The sequence below is a fragment of the Phasianus colchicus genome, chromosome 16 (genome assembly GCF_987193195.1).
Source record: "Phasianus colchicus chromosome 16, bPhaCol1.hap1.1, whole genome shotgun sequence".
Classification (NCBI taxonomy): Eukaryota; Metazoa; Chordata; class Aves; order Galliformes; family Phasianidae; genus Phasianus; species Phasianus colchicus.
This window is the reverse complement of record NC_143451.1, coordinates 14773509-14790705: the sequence shown is the minus strand read 5'-3', so window position 1 is coordinate 14790705 and position 17197 is coordinate 14773509. Positions and strand designations below refer to the sequence as shown.

The 17197-nt window shown below is 45.7% G+C and overlaps 1 long non-coding RNA gene across 1 annotated transcript in view; it reads right to left on the bottom strand.

Moving 5' to 3' along the window:
• LOC149915782 (uncharacterized) overlaps window positions 1-17197 on the bottom strand; it is a 33959-nt gene that overhangs the window by 7306 nt on the left and 9456 nt on the right. The window lies entirely within an intron of this gene.

Genomic DNA, 17197 nt, shown 5'->3' with positions numbered 1-17197 from the left:
TGTGTTGGACTCGATGATCCTTATGGGTCCCTTCCATTCCAACTTGAGATACCCTATGATCAGAGCAGAGGAAACACCTTCTCCCCTGACTTTCACATAGATAGAGGAAACATGAAGCTACAATGGCACACCTGAGGAGATCCATCAGTTTGCCATTCCTAACATTCCTCTCCTCTCTTTCCCCTCTTCCAGCCTGCCTTCAGCCTAACACAGGCTCCAGCCTGCACCTTGGCTCTTTCCTCTGAGAGCAGAGGGAGGGATGCAAGGCACCAGGACAGCAGCTAACACAGCCTGAGCCTTATTTCAGCCATCTCCTCCAAGAAGGAAAAGTTGGACAGACTGACTCAGTCATCCCAGCTTGCCAAAGCAGGAATCTGCTCTGTGGTATTTTCTTAAGTGCTTCTGTCCAGTTTACATCTAAATGATTCAAGTAATAGGGATCAACCAGCTTTGTTGTTTGGAAAAATACTCTGGCAGCCAGCTAGCATTTCCTCAGCTTGTTCTCATGCCATCCCTACCCTCAGTGCCTCTTTCCACCACCCAGCACATTTCCTGGGCCGCTGGAGCAGCTTCCCTGTCCTCACTGCACTGCCTTCAGCATGACATGGAACCAGGGCTGACCTGCCTAAAACAGTGATAAACATAGGTTTATCCATCTCCAAGATCTTGGGAGCATCTGCTCCTTGGTCACCGACTGCAGCCTCAGCACAAACTGGTGATCTCACACCAAACTGGGGATATCTCCCATGTCACTACAGCTGAGTTCCGCCCCTCCCCTGGGCTTTATTTCATCCACACGTGCCTCTTCTGAGCACCCCTCCCTTCACAGCCCTCCCATCAAACTGACATCCCTCCCATCTGTCCAAGGGAGCTTTTGTGCCCCCAGCCCACTCCATAGAAACGAGGCCCTCTGCAAATCGCAGACCATCCTTTCCATTACATTTCTATAGCAATGCTGGCACATTAGTTCCACTTATCCTTGGTTAATAGTTCAGCTTATATTCAAACAGCCATTAGCATAAAAATCAACACAGCAATTTTGTGTGAATTCTCATATCATTAATCCATTTAGAGTGGATACACAGTTCACACTCCAAATTCACTTAATTATTGACTTAATAACATTTAAAGATGCCATGGTCTTTGGCTCCATTGGAATGCAATTTTTCCCCCCCTTTCCTTGCTTTTACAGGTTTGCCACAGAAAGTGATTTTGCAAGGCTTGTGTAATGCTTGGAGGTGTGACATCTGTGAGAGATCCCCACACAATCACAGGTTCACTGTCATGACAAATAACCTTCCAGAGCTTTGGCTGGCTGCTCACTTGGTGTATTTGGGGAAAGAGGCAAAACAAATACAGATAGCACATAGCTGATGCCTTTCACCCAAAACACTGCATGGGGTCAGCCCTGAGCATCCCAGCCCCAGACATCCCAGGTCTCCTTCCAGTCTCCTTTGTCCTGCTCCAGTCGTACACACAAGCCCTGCAAAGAATGGACGTAATTACATCTTCCTCTACATCCACCAATTAGCTCTAGCACGAACAGTGGAAATCACCACGATTTCCAAACACCACACACAAAGTTAATAACTGCACCAAAACTGTTCAAGAGAACTTTGATTTTCCTACACCATTTAATTCAACATTTTTATTTTTGTCTCTTCCCCAGCCCTCTGTTCTCTCATTGTCCACGGGGGATGAGGTTGTTTGCACTTCAGCTGCTGTTATTAGGAAAAGCAATTGACAAGCAGCTGGCCTTGCATTTCGCTTTGAAAAACAGCAAGTTTGGACTCGCCCGAATCATTGCATAATTTGTGCTGCTGCTGGAGGCCTTTCCCAGAGGTTTGTCTTTTTTCCAGTGCAATTTGGTTGCACAGCCACAGATTCGGAGACGAGCAGAGAAGCATCCAGAAGCTATGGGCAAATGCAGCAGCATTCGTTCAACCTCCTGCCACGCATCCCCCTGCCAGGGCCTGGAGCACAGAGGAGGATGCTGAGCACACCAGGCAATGCTGGGCTGGAGCCCACCTTGCTGTCATGCCAGGCAGGGCTATCAGACCCACGTAAGCCCATGTTGAGAACGCTGTTTGGAAAGCTTGGGGTGGATCAAGTTGTTTTCAATTATTGTGGTAACACATTTCATCAGCTTAAAGCCACATGTTAGCCCCAGGTATGTTGCAAGCCAGATCTTTCATATGAATACATCCTAAATACAATTCCACCTCTCCAAGTGATCGTAACAAGCCCAGCACCCCACTGCCTGCAGGACAGTTATGGCAGATGTTGGCAGGAAACCTCTGCTACAACAGACACCGGTGGAGACCAACTGCACCAGCAGAGCTTTCTGCTGGAGAAGGAGCACAGGAGCCAAGAGGCCACTCTGCCTTCCACAGGGAAACAAGTGCTTGGAGGATTTATCAATGGGCTCGAGCCCAGATTTAATAACACATCTTACCACAGATGTCAGCAAAAGCAGATTCAGATGCGCAGCACTGCAGGATAAAAGCAAATGCTTTTATTTAGATGTCGTAGTAAAGAGGAGAACATCCCAGAACAGACAATAACTGCACTGTGTGTGGTTTCTCCTCACCAATGGGGCTTCAGGGTGTTTCCCACCTCTTTACCACACAACACCAATCCCTCTCAGTTTATGCATATGGGAATTTCAAGGGAGCACTGCTTTCTTGGGAGTGCCCTTGAAACACAATGAGGTACAGCTTTGCACCCATCACATTTTGCTTGCTAGCTGCTCCAATAATAAAAGTTCCTAATAAAAAGTTCCCCATTTGGGATTTGAGAATCAATCCACACCATGAAAAGCACTCCTTTGTTGCAAAGAGTCCACCATTGCATCTGCTTAATTTATAAGGTGACACCATAATCCTACTTCTACTGCAAAACACAATAAGAACCATTTCAAAAGGAGTCAAAGCTGCCTCTGAAATGCTCTGTGACATTTCACAAATATTACCAAACTTCTCCCTACTCTAAATTTGACACAGATTTTTCTCAACATTGTGTTTAGAAAACAGCCCTCATAAGCAACAGTTTCTCTGCACAAGGTCTGTGCCTGGTTGGGCACTACACCAATCACCTCCCAGCCCAGGCACGCACACACACAGCCCACACCCCTTCTTGCAGCCCACAGAGAGATGAAGCAGTTTATCATTCATCCATCCCTACAGCAACAATCACACCTCGTGGCAATTTGAAGAGGATGGAGGAACAAGAGGAAGTCCTCCAAGCCACACAACCCAACCACGCATGCAGCCACAGGTCAGATATGGAGCGCACGGCTGGGAGGGCTGCAGCTCCACGTGGGTTTGTCTCAGCCCTGCAGCAGCCACGCTCCACGTGGCACACACAGCACTGAACAGAGCAGCACCTCCTTAACCAAAACAGCTGTCTTTCCACCTAGCATTTTAGATTAATAACAAAGCGTAGGAGCAGGCTGGGCTGCAGAGCTCACAATCTGCCCAACAAGTCTGCATCAGACAAATCCCCTGAGGAGTGGGTCAGCACACAGGCAGGGCTGGGTGTGAGCAGCCCTGCCAGCACTGCTGCTGATCCTCAGATGCCAAAGCTGGGACTTGTCCAGACAAACCACACTGCTGAGCTTCAGCCTTTGGCCAGAACAAACCCAGCAGCTGGGGTGGAAAAATACCTCTTTCCCATGTGCAGCCATTCACTTCCACCAACATGTTTGCTCACACACTCTGAAATCAGGATCATCCTGAAATAGGGTTTAAGTTGCTTCTCATTTACACTAGAAGAAATTCTCCTACCTCACTGTTCTTTGCCTTGCTACACAAGTTAGGATAAATGACTTTGGGGGGCTGCTCTGTTTTGGGAGATTCACTTTCTGGTGGGCCCCTCACCACCCTCATAAATAAGTACTAAAATGACAGCCATTGTTCCCAGAATAAATTACATTCTAACCAAGTCTGGAGAAATGCCATTAAGTATTTTCTCCATCTTACTGGGCCCAGTTCCCCCCCCCCCATGGGGGCACTGTTAGAGGGTAGTTTTTAAAGTTAAGAGATCCCCAAAGTGGCACAGACACTAATTTAATTTAGGAGAGAAAGGAATTAACGATGGTGCACTTTGGGATCTCCAGATACTTCTTTGGATATCCACCAGCAAGACCGAGCCAGCAGCAGCACCCAGCTCCAGCACTCCCACCTCCCAAGGTGCTGTCCAAGAGGAGCCCCAAGATATTCAGAAATGCAGATCTCAGAAATAAAGGCAATTCCTATCTCATGAACATCAGTGGAATGAAGATTCAGCATCCAGTTGTAGGTCTGGAGACCACAAGGAGGTCTCAGTGCAGTGATGCACAACAGTACAATGAAGAACAAGCATCAACGTTTGTCTCGTGGTGTCCATCTCCCAGGGACACAGCATGCTTGTGTTGGCACATGAAAATACCAGGAGTACAGATCAGCTTCATTTTTCTTGCAAGAACAGAAAAATTACACTTTCTAATTGCCATTTCTATGTCAGTGTAAGCCACAGTTCTCATCCCTGTATAAGCACCATTCAAGGAAGGAGAAAGCATGCATGCTTCTTCGTTTTTCATACAGATGAAAGGAAAAGGAGAGAACTTGGTTGTACCAGTCATTTAAACAAAACAGACGAGGATTTTATCCAATCCTTTTACAGAGATGGGACCATCTGTACACCTTGGCTATTCCCTCTCCTGTTTTGCAGTTCAGATAAAGATGCAGAAACAATACAGAGGTTTTTTCCCCCCCATGTAGTTTCAATATGAAACAAGAGATATTTAAAATACATAGCAGATATAGTCTGACTTCCTAAAGAGCAGTAGGAACCCAACTGCTCATTTAAAAAAAAAAAAAATGCCTTCCATCACGTTTGGTTTTAGCTGATCCAAGACAAATGCAAGAAGCCTGACTGTGCCAAGGCAGGGAATGCACAGTGCTGAGAACCAGCAGCATTTGCACTCAGAGCTAGCAAGAGGAAGAGGCCAGCATGGAAAGCGTAATTAAAGGCAAGAAGCTTTTCCCTAGGTGAGATCTCACCCTCACTTTTAAAGCTGCGCTCTGTCCAGTTTCACATTCAGATCAGCACTCACAGAAAGGGTGGAGTCCAAGTCCAAAAGCCAAGAGCCATTTCAAACCCTTCCATGCAAGCCAAATTTTTCCTCATCTGACACTGCCAGAAGCAGGGAACACTTTAGTGGGGCCTCAGAGCATGGGACTGCTGATGCAGAGCTCCCTCTGATCCCACATTCACACCACAGCTCAGCACAGAGCCCATCACCCATTGGGCTGCTCCAGTGCAGTTGACTGCCCCAAGCCCAGGGCTGGCTTGCATTAGGGAAGATGCGGTACATCCTGACCATGCACACCCCAAGGGATACACAGCTCACACCCACAGAAGTTATTTCGTTGGGACAGCTCAGTGAGTTCTGAGCCAACAAGCTATTTCAGCAGACGGATGTTGTTGTGTGTGTGCCTCCAATTAGGGCTTCGTTCCCCTGCCAACTGGGAACAGCCCTAATGAAAGTAAATGTACGTAAATAAAAGCGTAAGTAAATATAAAAGTAAAGTGTGGGTCAGCATTCAAGAGCAGATTTTTTTGGAAGGGAATGCATATAATATAATCCTGTTCCTTTTCTGCCTCGGTGAGGATGATGATACAAAAGAGTTTTAGAGAGAGGTCTCACAAAGGCAGTGAGAATGGCTGCTGGGAACTGCAGGGCTCGTGTTCGTGATCCTCCTCCAGCAACTGGGAGAGGGGTGATTAATGCTAAGTAACTCACACTATTTCATTATTTATGACCCTGAATACAAATACTGTAACCAGATTTTAAATAGGAGATTAAGCCAATTTTTTAATCACTAGTGTTAAAAAAAAAATAATTTGAATTCAGTATTAGCTGCAACCAATACAGCACCTTTCATACTGCTAATTGAGCTTAATAGATTTAATGAACACACTTCATTTTTGTGTTTTATTGCCAGCACATTCTGCCACTTTCCATTACAACCCATTGTGGAAGATACCTGATGTCCATACCTGCACATTCTTCCACTTGGTTCGTGCTTTCAGCCCAATTAATTAGCTGCTTTCAGCAAGCCTTGAGCCCACGTGCCTCATTTCTTCCAGCCAGCTGCTGACAGCCAGGCATCAACATAAGGAGCTCCAGCACTCCAGCAAGCCCAAAGCGTGTCCATCCAGCCCAATCAAGAGCAAGCCAACCTTCTGCCCCTCTGAGAACCAGAGATCCCTCTGGTTCATGTGCATCTTTCCACTAAGGGGCCATTGTGCCTTTTCAATGGGGGCCCTCCATACAGATGTTTAATAGAGAGTTGTCTCTGTTTCAGTGTTCAGATGTTCACCTCTGAGCTTGGCTCTGGGTTGCAGGGTGCAACTCCCACCCTCCACAGAGGCACCCTGCAGGCTCCAGGAAGAATGCCCAGGAATGTTGCTAATGGGAAAACTGCATTACCCAGGTTATTGACAAAAGAATTTATTCACTTAGAAGGGAAATATTTCCTGAAATAGCAGACGGTGGAACACCTAAATTATATTTTGCATAACATTAATCAAAGAAAGCAGAGGTGCTCCAGCACTCGCATAATGAATGGTTCATTACCACCGAGCTACTGGAGGAATCCAGGGCTGTATCTGGGTTATCTGTCCCTGGGGCTTCAGTCAGAGCTCATCATGTAGCCTCAGAACACAGCCTGCCCTGTATGTGCTATTAGAATATTGCACATGCACCGGTTGGATTTCTGAACAGAAGGCAAAACATGTTAGCACAGCCCTCAGAGATTATATTCATGAGAGGTGAGGTAGATAATACACAGAGCAGCAATGCAGATAATTAGGGAGGAGGAAATGGGAAGAAATCTGCAAGGAAGAAAAAAAAAAAAAGGATAATCTGAACTCTTCCTCTGTTCCTGCCTCAGAGAGGGAACCTTCCAGGAAAAGGGCATCCCACCACTCCATTGTGAGTTCACCTAAAAACTGGGAATGCCACCACTGCATTGATGGGTAATACTGAGGAATGACAGAGCTGCAAGAGATCCTCCTCTCACTACAAAACAGAAGTTCAGGAAATACTCACCCATGGAAGACACAAGCCTTGCAGCCTGCTGAGGTCAGCAGCTTTTGCAAATGATTGCCACGCATGTTAATGTGGTATGAAGGCCATCTCTGAGCAAGCAACTGAACTTCCCCAGCCTCCAAAATCCAAGGGAAAGAATTACAACCCGCAGGTGATGCCTCTGTGCAGCCCTGCAGACTCCAAAAGAACACACATCTGGAACCAACAACTGGGATATGCTTTTACTACCAAAACCATAATTCTCATACAACAGAGTATAAATCTATAGACTGTTTTCTTTTTCAAACTGATGCCAGCTCAGGTTTGCCTCCTCAGAAATGGTTCTTTCAAGTTCCGGCTGCACTTGGGTTTTATCTCATAAAGATCTTTATCTTATCTATTGCCAAAGACAAGCAGGGGAAAGGCTCCCTTATCTCCCCCAGAGAAACAGGGAAGGGCCTAATGACAAAATCCCATTGTTCCTGCTTGCAGCTCCCACTGAGTTTGACACAGTGTGGATATGCGCCAACACCCATCACATCACTGCCAACATTCACTCAGGTCCAAACCACACAACTTACCTACCCTACAGGAGCCCAAACAGCATTTCACTGCATTTCTCTTCCTCCTCGATTTCCACAGCATTCAGATATCACCGTGTTGCAATTCTCAGTTGGAAGGTTTTGTCATTAATATTAACGATCGCTAAGTGTCAGTTCGTGTTCACACATTAAAGGTAATTCAGATTAAGACAGCAGTCCTGCTGCTACTGCTGTTGGCAGCTGTGTCTTTATTTCACATCTTCACCATACTGGGAAGGGAGGATCTCTGCTGCCATTGTCCTCAGGTCCTCCCGAGGATGTTTAAAGAGCATTTGTAAATCCAGCACCCAAAGTGGAAGCACAGAAAGACCACTCCAGTTGAAGTACTGGGAATTTGTCATTTGTTCCTGCAGGGGAAGGGAAATAAAGGATATCCCAGCATGTGTTAGCTCTTAAGTGGCTAAAAACTCTCAAGGAATTCATGCAGATAGAAGTTGTTCTTGCTCTCCCTGAATTAGGGAGACCACAAAAAAAAAATATCAGTGTAATATGTCTACCACCAAGGAGTAGAGGCCTGCATGGCTTTGTTTTTCTTTATCAAAATACAATTAACACACCAATTTCATCTTCTCCTTGCACAAAGATTGTGAAAAGCAGCCATTTTCCTACAATAAATTCCTAAAGATTTCATGACACAACGCAGCACAGCAAAGTAGAAGCATATAATAAATCAGACCACATTCTAACTGTGGCTAAGGGGTTTATAGAAAGCTCTCTGTTTCACACTCTAAAATCTGAATTATAATTAATTCCAGGAATCAACCAGCCTACCCTTGCTTTAAAAGTGTCAGGCTGAGGAGTGCACTACGTGAGATTACAATTACAATTAATCAGAAGTGCACACGCACGCATATCCCCACTTAAACTCCTTACCCAAAAAATATTACAGCAGCCCTGACAGATACTAAATGATCTTTTCAAACAACGCGCACTGGTGATGAATGGTGCAATTCTGCAGCCCTGTGCTAACACAGAGCTGCTCGGCAGCAAGCAGGCATCATTTAGCAGCTCCCGTGCTCACTCCAACACACGCCGATGGCACCGACAGCTTTTGCTATCCCATCTGGAAGGAACTCCAGGGATGGAAGAGCCCAGCATGCTAAATTCTATATGAAGTTATCAACATTTAAGGAACATTAGGCATAACTCTTAGGACACTGCTGTTATTTACTCATTTTCTTGCGCAGATAAATTGAGTTATCCATCGCTGCTGCTGAGGGCCTACCGGTGCTTTGCAGCCCTATGCTGTCCCATTGAAGACCACTGAGCTCTCTCTGCTCGTGCCTGATGCCCCAAACATGACTGCAACTCAGGCTGTTCAAATAAAAGCACCTTTTCTTCCACTTACCCACCTGAAGAGTAATTTCTGTTCAATTTACCAGGAAAATTATCACATTCTGTTCTGGCCCAAACATTTCTCTTTCCTAATCACCACGCAGGGCTCCTACCTGCAGTAGATGAATCAAGCAGACCAGAGATGTCTGTTGCGGCCAGCTAGAGATCCTGCTTTTCTCTCATCAATTTTTTGTGCTACAATTGTTTCTAGTGTTTTCTCTTCTTAATGAAACTGATGGCAGCTGAGCGCCTGACTGCTGCTGCTGCAGAAGTGCCAAGACTTGGTATTTCATTATGGCAGTATTATTCTTGTTTTGGGTGTTCTTCACGAGGGCTTTACATAAGCGAGGAGCTTTGTCTGGTTGACAAAGTATGGCTGAAGGACAACCCTAAGAGCTGGAAGGTGGCTCTGCGAGGATTAATCTGATTTCCTATGTAATAATTAATGAAAAAACCAAGCATCTTTCTTTTGACCCACTTCCAGGGTGGAAGCTGACAATTTGGTTTTGTAGGGGGAAAAAAAGGTCCAGGCAAATTCCTCCCCTCCAGCACAGGGCTGGAAGGAGGAGGACAAGCTCTCCTACACAGGGGAGTCCCAGCCCTAAGAAAACTCTTCCCTACACCAGGAGCTGAACACTCCAAGCCAAGCCATGAGTCGTAACATCCTGCCTGCTCTAAGTGAACAGAAATATTGATCCTATAATTTCCTTCTCCTCTAAGATATTTCCCAGCTGAAATGACATGAAATGTCATTTGGAAATGAAATGAAAATGAAACTGTTAAGAAAACAGTGTATGTGCAATTAACTGTAATAAACAAGTGCCAAAGTAACTAATGTTGCTAGCAACAAGATCCACATTCCTCATGGTGTAGCAGAAAGCATTCTTAACCCTGGTTACAGGGTTGTAAGGCTCCACACAACAATGGTGGGAATGTTTTTTTTGGACTTGTTTTGGATCTGAATTTCACAGTTGCCTTGTGACATGGAGAGAGGTTACCACCACGTGCATACCTGATAGCTGGTACTGAAAACCCCATGGCATCCACCTAGTCCCATGAACAGGGTCCTGCCGGTGACAGTGAGGACTCCTGGATTCTCTGTGTTATTTCATACAAGTCATTTCATTTCCCTGCAGTTCACTTCATTTTGGAAATTAAAAGTGTTCCTCTACCAAGAGATTTTTGGAGACCTCCCAATGGAAATAGCAAGACTGGGTGTTGCTGTGGTTCCATCAGCCCAAAACCAGCATTGGCAAAGCACTTCAGAAGACCACACTGGACCTCCAGAGTACTAAATTCAGAATATGAAGACATTGTCTCAAGTCTACTATACAAATTGAGTCAAGCAAGATAAAATTAAACTGTATGATTACAAAGGTTAACAAACTCAAGGGAGTAATTTAGACAAATGGCGAAGAGATCTGTTTTTAAAAGAGCAGAATCAGAGATAATGGAATTCAATCACTTCAGCGCAGTTTTCCTCATTTTCCTCAGTTGAGAAAACATTGTAAGTCAATGTCAAACAAAAGTTGAATAACTCCTGTAGTGTTTACCTTTGAGTATTAGGTTTAAATGAGGCTTTATAAGGTAAGGGTTGGTCGCTATTTAACCTGCTGTAGGAGAAAAGTATGTAAGATATTAAACATGATCCAACTTTATTGCTATTATCCATCATCTCCTAATCCTTAGCTCTTAAGAAGGATCTAAAGTAAATTATATAAGATCCAGTAAACAAGTTTGCCATATAGGAACCAAGTGAAAAAGGAAGCAGTCTGTCTGAGAACAGAAGGTATACATTTCAAGCGAGGCTTAAAGAAAAGTTTCCTAAAGTACCTCCACGAAGAACCCAATTCTCATTTATGGGAACACTTTGGAGCCAAAGGAAGGATTTCCTCCAGCAAAATTTAACCAAAGTTATGTGACAGAAGTACTTTGATATTTTGTGCAGCAACCAAAACGCAGCACAAAAAGGCTCCTGGAATTCTTGCCTGCTTCCATTTCCCAACACAGAAAATGAAAGAACAAAGGAAAGGTTCCGGAGCCAGGTTTCTCACTGAAGGTGATGGAAGCAGTTGCCTTAATGATAACGCCTTACACTGATTACATCTTAATAATCACAGCCACCCAGCTCCCTGCTTAGCACCCCGAGCTCTGCAGCAACAGAGCAGCCCTCTGCCCACCCCACACTGCCTGCTGTGCCCACTGATGAATGGTGACATCTGCACCAGGGCTGTAAATATAACCAGCTCTGCAGCCACGTGGCTGTCAGCTGCTGCCACCGGAGCTCTTCCCAAGCCACAGTTTTCCCGGGGTGCTCTGAGACTAATAGAAATAATGGTACTGAAGTATCCCCAGCCTGGAAGCATTCATAGGTTTGAGCTGAATCAGTGCCGAGCATTTCCAGGAGCAGCTTTCCCTTCTCTTTTCCTACCCCTCATTGTCACATCCTTCCTGCAGGGCTTTACAGCCCAGGCTTGCAGAGTTGCACCCTGTGCTCTGTTTGCTCTGTCTCAGCTTGTCACCCACCTCCCAGCAAACCCAACATCCAGCAACAGAACTGAGGCTCTGCAAAGAGCTACAGTGGTCACAAGGAAAGTGAGAATACAAAGTCAGGACCTGGTCTCCCTGGGGAAACACTGAACTCGCAACAGCACAGCATCTGACAGCAGCTTTATCACCTGCATCTCTTGCTGCTGAGGAAGAAACTGTTTAAACTGTCTTTTTGCTGAAGTATTACTTTAATGAAGAAGGTCATCTCAAATGATGAGCCACGTGCACAGGAACTGGGAGCTCTGTGCCGTGATGCATGGCAAGGCAGTGCAGCAGGATTCCCTCTGCCCAGACTCGATGGCCTAAATGCTGAGAGCAGTCTCAAACTCACTCTTATTCCCTCATGGGTATTTCTGAGGGCCAAATCCCACAGGGCTGGAAATGAGAGGAGCATAAATAATTACAAGAACGAAGGAAGAGAAAAGAGACTCAGGCTGAGAAACAGCAGCACAACACTGCCCTGAGACTGCTGTGATGGGATGCTGCCGAGGGGAGGGAAGGATCTATTCCTCATGTGCATGGCAGGTTAGGCAAGAAATAAGATGAAATTACAGCCAGGGAAACTCAATTTGGACATCAGGAAATACTTTCTAAGGGTAAAATACTTCTGCCCTGGAATAGATAGCTTAGGGAGACCGGGGAATGTACAGTGCTGGTGGTTTGAAGAGACAGATGAACCAACTGACCTCCTGAGGTCCTTTCCAAGTCCATTGTCTTTAATTTAGAGTAAATCATTTCTAAATTTCTCAGCAGACTCTGGCACCTGTATGACCTCCATCTTCCCAGACTCTGTGAATGTGCTTATTTCTGAATCCACAGTGCCTTCGGGTTTTTGGAGAAGAATATATAAACCAAGTGATAATAATTATGATATTTTATGATACACTTTTAACACAATTGTATATAAACTATAGCTCAATTTGATCCAAGAACAGCATTAAGCATCTGGCCACGCAGTCTTCATTCAGTCAAGAACATCAACCCTTGCAAATGCTCTTCAGCTGCTCCCAGACAACGCTCACAGGTTGCACAGTGTCAGACTCTGTACTTAATCAGCTCAGATGCTTTAGTGTTGCTAACTGGAAGGGCTCCATTTGGCAGTACTCTAGGTGAACATGTTTTGATAGCATGCATTGTAAAGATCCTGCATGAGCAGCACTTTCAGGGGGTGGCTTATTCAGAATCGCCACTTACTTTTACTGAAATCCCAACTTGAAGAGCTGGCCTAAGAGGCAATAAGTGAAACCACACAGATCTCACGTGAGCAAAAACCAAAGCAAGATTTCAGCTCGCTATGAACCCGATCTTGCCACCCATTGCACACACTGGCACCAACCCAGCAAAGCACTTAAGTGTGTGCTTAAAATTAAGCATACAGGTAGTGCCATTTAGGCTAATGGAATGGCTTAAGTGCTTTGTTGGATTGGGGCCAGGCTCCTCAACATCTTGCAGTGTCGAGTACATCGAGCAGGGGTTCCATTTAATCGCATCAGACTTTAATTGACAGAATCAAAGTAATGCAGCATTTAGACCGAACCCATCTCTCCAAGGCAGCTATTATAATTACAGTGAGTAGGACAGGGATTATTCGTGCTGTCCCGCTGCCTGGAGTACCCTCGTGGATTTGATCCACTTTGCCTCATCTCTCATAAGCCCTTTATCAGCAGTTCCCCTTTATGCTTCCTATCCAACACAGCTCTCACTGAGCCATTGATTCCCATCCTCCCTTCAATGATTACTTTAGCTTTTCACATAACTGTGGCACACGACATCAAGCATGTCTCGTTCAGTGCCATCTCCTCCTGACATACACCTGCATCAAGGCTGTAAACTCTTTTGGAAGGTGTTCTCACGTGTACAGAGTTTCAAAGCACAAGAATTAATCTGGAGCACAGGAGTCAGACTCAATGACCCTCACAAGTCCCTTCCAACTCAGGCTGTTCTGTGTTTGCAGATCCTTTACCAGACCCACACGCTGTGTCCTTGATACCCCACCTCCTCCTGATAGCTTCATTTTTTTTTTTTAATAGCAAACTTAAGAATTTTTACTTTGTACTCACTTAGAAGCAATCTGAGCACTTACATTTCCAAAGCAAGTGAAAGTTAGAGACAGTCTGTGAACCCACCCAAAGGCACAGCTACAGTTCTGCAGTCCCCTGCTGCAGGGACACCCTCACAATGTACCAACACACAGTCATTGGGACCTCTCTGCAATGAGTTCTTCACGAGGGTCACATCCTGAGCAAACACATGGTCTTTCCAATCACCCCATTAACTGCCTGATGCCATGAGCATTTTTCCAAAACATGCAGGGAAGACAAACAGAAGGATATAAAAATCAGTTTCAAGGAAAAGCTAATTTTAAAGCCTCAACAAGAACGTCTCCCAGCATGTACACATCTCACATCAAGGCAACCCTGCTGTGGCTGTCTCTGCCAGGGTATGCTCCCTAAAAATAAAGCTCCAGCTGCACAAAAAAGACATTTCTCCCTCTTGTGACAGTCTGATAAACAGGAACTTTACTCAATAAATCAGAACCTGGTTTTTAATTGCATCAGCTCCAAACAGAGTTGAAGCTGTGATGCTAAGCACAGCCTTCCTGCAAAGCACATCGTATTTGAGAAGCAAGTAGGAGGGGAAGGACGACAGACAGGAAGAGGTTCAGACTTCTGCAGCCATGGTTTGCACTGCGTGGTAATTACACTGAAGAATTCATGACTCACTTTGGTGCACTACTGGGCACTGCTAAATTAGAAGCTTGGCAGCACAGCGGCCAAATGATGGAAGATATAAGGTTTGTTTCTCTGATGTAACTCATCACTGAACTCTCACGGCACTTCAATGGTCATTAATTTTATTTAGCATTCTAAGAAAGGTTGTTTTTTTTTTTTTTTAAATTAAAGAATAACACATCCAAAAAATGCACTGAATGGAAGCTTACAGAAATAGCAGTATTCCTCTTAAACAAACAAACAGCCTTCCAGGTAAACTGGGCCTTAACACAGAGCCTCCATGGAGCATTCTCACACAGACTATGTAGAAGCACTGCGTGTTTGAGCAGAAGTGTGAAGAGGAGATGAAGCACAATATAACATGAATAAAGGAAGAAAGTGTTTCCATTACACCAGCACACAAATGCTTATTGTCAGAACAATGTATAGAAAGGCCCCCCATCATCTGACAGCTGCAGCAAGACCAGCCATGCTGGAAGACATACATATGGACTGAGAGCACTCAAATTAACTCTTAAAGAGAAAGCCTCTTCTGCCAAGGATCGCAGCCAGCTGGGAGCTATGCAGCACACTGGAATTAATCCAGTTTTGCCAGATGCAGCCAATCCCCCGTGTTGTGCTGAGCTAGCTGTTGGGGTTTGTAATGAGAACCAATTGGTACCAGCCATAGAGGAGTCTGATGTGTGACCCTGACTTCTCTACCCCAGCTGCAAAGCAAATCTCACAGCTCCCACCTTCTAGGTGGGACGGGGGTGGCAGTTTATGTACTTGTACCACTTCTCTCACAAGTTGCTGCAACAAGTAGATTCTCACAGCTCACATCACTCACAGAGCTCAAAACACTTGCAGAAATCTGCCTGCAAAACTTGCCGTTAACATCAAGGCCCCTTGCACAAGCCTGGGAAGCTCTCAGAAACAGCAGAGGCAATTATTAACATTAACATCTCCATATGCCAAACAACCACCCCTCTGTACGTTGGGTATTCTGTTTTAAGGCAAGCACAGAGATGGCAAACAGTTATTTTAAACTCTTTTCAGTATACAGTACATCTGTTGTGCTCTTGATCTCCATCAAAACATCAGAGCCGTTTACCGTGGAACACATGGGCTGAGCTCAACACAGCACAGCCTTACATGCAGGGGTGCATGCACTGCATCCATCTCCCACAAGAATAAGAAGTGCAGCTGGAAGTGCTGTGGAGGGGGGGGGTCTTGAAGAAACAGACTGCCTGACTCACTCAGTCTCTGGATTAAAAACATTAAGAACACTGCCTTTGTGTTACATGTTGTTACTGTGACATACAGCCCATTGACTTCAGCCTCTCAAGCAGGGGAGCTGAGGCTGTAAGAAGGAACAGGGACCAGGGCCCACCTGATATCTCAAGCAAAGCTCAAAAGAACATGAGTTGAGAAAAGCCTCCAGCAGAAAAGAGGTGCCAAAACACCTGCCAACACCGAGCAAGTTAAAAGCTGCCACTGTTTCCCCAAAAGTTCTCCAGCAAAACTTGTTCTGATGAAGAATAGCAGAGGATCAGACCACACCCAAAGGACAGTAGGGTCAGACCACCTGAGCCCAGGGAAGAGAAGAAATTAAAATGCCAGGAGGGCACAGCCGAGCACCCTGCCTGCAGCCCTACACCAGCTCCGTGCAACGCAGCATGGACTCCTTCCATAGCTACTACTGCCCCTGGGTTACATTGTGCCTCCTCACAGGGCACCGCTGGCTTCAAAGGTGGCAAAGCAGTGAGAAGAGGGAATCTGCTACACAACTACTGAACCAGGGCTTGGGAGGTCAACGCAACACTGCTCTCACCGAGTCTCTGAGCTGAGACAGGAAAAATATGATAGCCATTAGAATTTGAAAATGAATTTCCAGGTCATTGTCTTGGCAACCTTCCAGCATTGTCTTCCATGCCACGCATGCATAGAGAGCAATTGCTAACCAAGATCCTTGTGAAGTCTGATGTGATCACATAACTTGCCCAACAAGAAGGCAGGGCCAATGCCCCATGGCTGACGCAAGTAACCCAGATGGAGCTTCACTTGCACAGCAACTCCTGTTACTATCAGCGTAAGCACACCCGGTTGCCCAGGCCAGCTCCACCACAGGCAGCATCCAGCACACACAGGTCCCAGCCCATGGCAATCAGCAGACAGAACTCTGCAGGGCAGAGGAGCATGACGCAGACATGCCCAGATGAGGAGGAAGCTGTGTGAGAAGGGATGGTTCTACAGAACTTGTCAGCTCCAGCCCAGGCAGAGCCCTGCTCAACTCCCGCAGAGATGTGCAAGAATTCTGATGCCTTCCAGCATAGTACAACAATGCATGGATATCCCTTTGTTGACATGAATTAAAGCTAGATTGCCCACAGCCAAGGTGGAGGTTCTGCCCATTGCTCCAACACACCACCCCAATAAGAGAACCAGAGCACTTCTTGCATCTTTCCCCTCCCCTTCATACCAAGACCCCCCACCCCAGCAGCAAGCACTCCACATCTGCTCACCCCCAGGCAAAGCAGAAAGCAGCATTTCAGACGCACATTACTCCACACTTCCCCCTTTAAGGACAAAGTTCTCATCACTCAGTGACTTATCCCCCCGGCCTTCATATGCAGGCTACACACAGCACTGATTTCACACCCATTTTCAGAGGATGGGATGAAATTAAGTGACACGGCCATAGTCACACAGGCTGGCAGGGTTAACATGGACTCTGGTAGGAGCACGTCCTTTTCCTGGGTGCAGGTGTGCCCTTTATTCTGTGCTGTGTAACTGCCCTGTGACCATCAGGCTTGCCAGGCTGAAAATACCATTGTGTTACCAGACATACAGTTTAGTGTAATGTGAGTGTCCTTCAGAGGTTAAACCTCCACGGGAGTTATTTTTGTAGAAATACAGTTTGC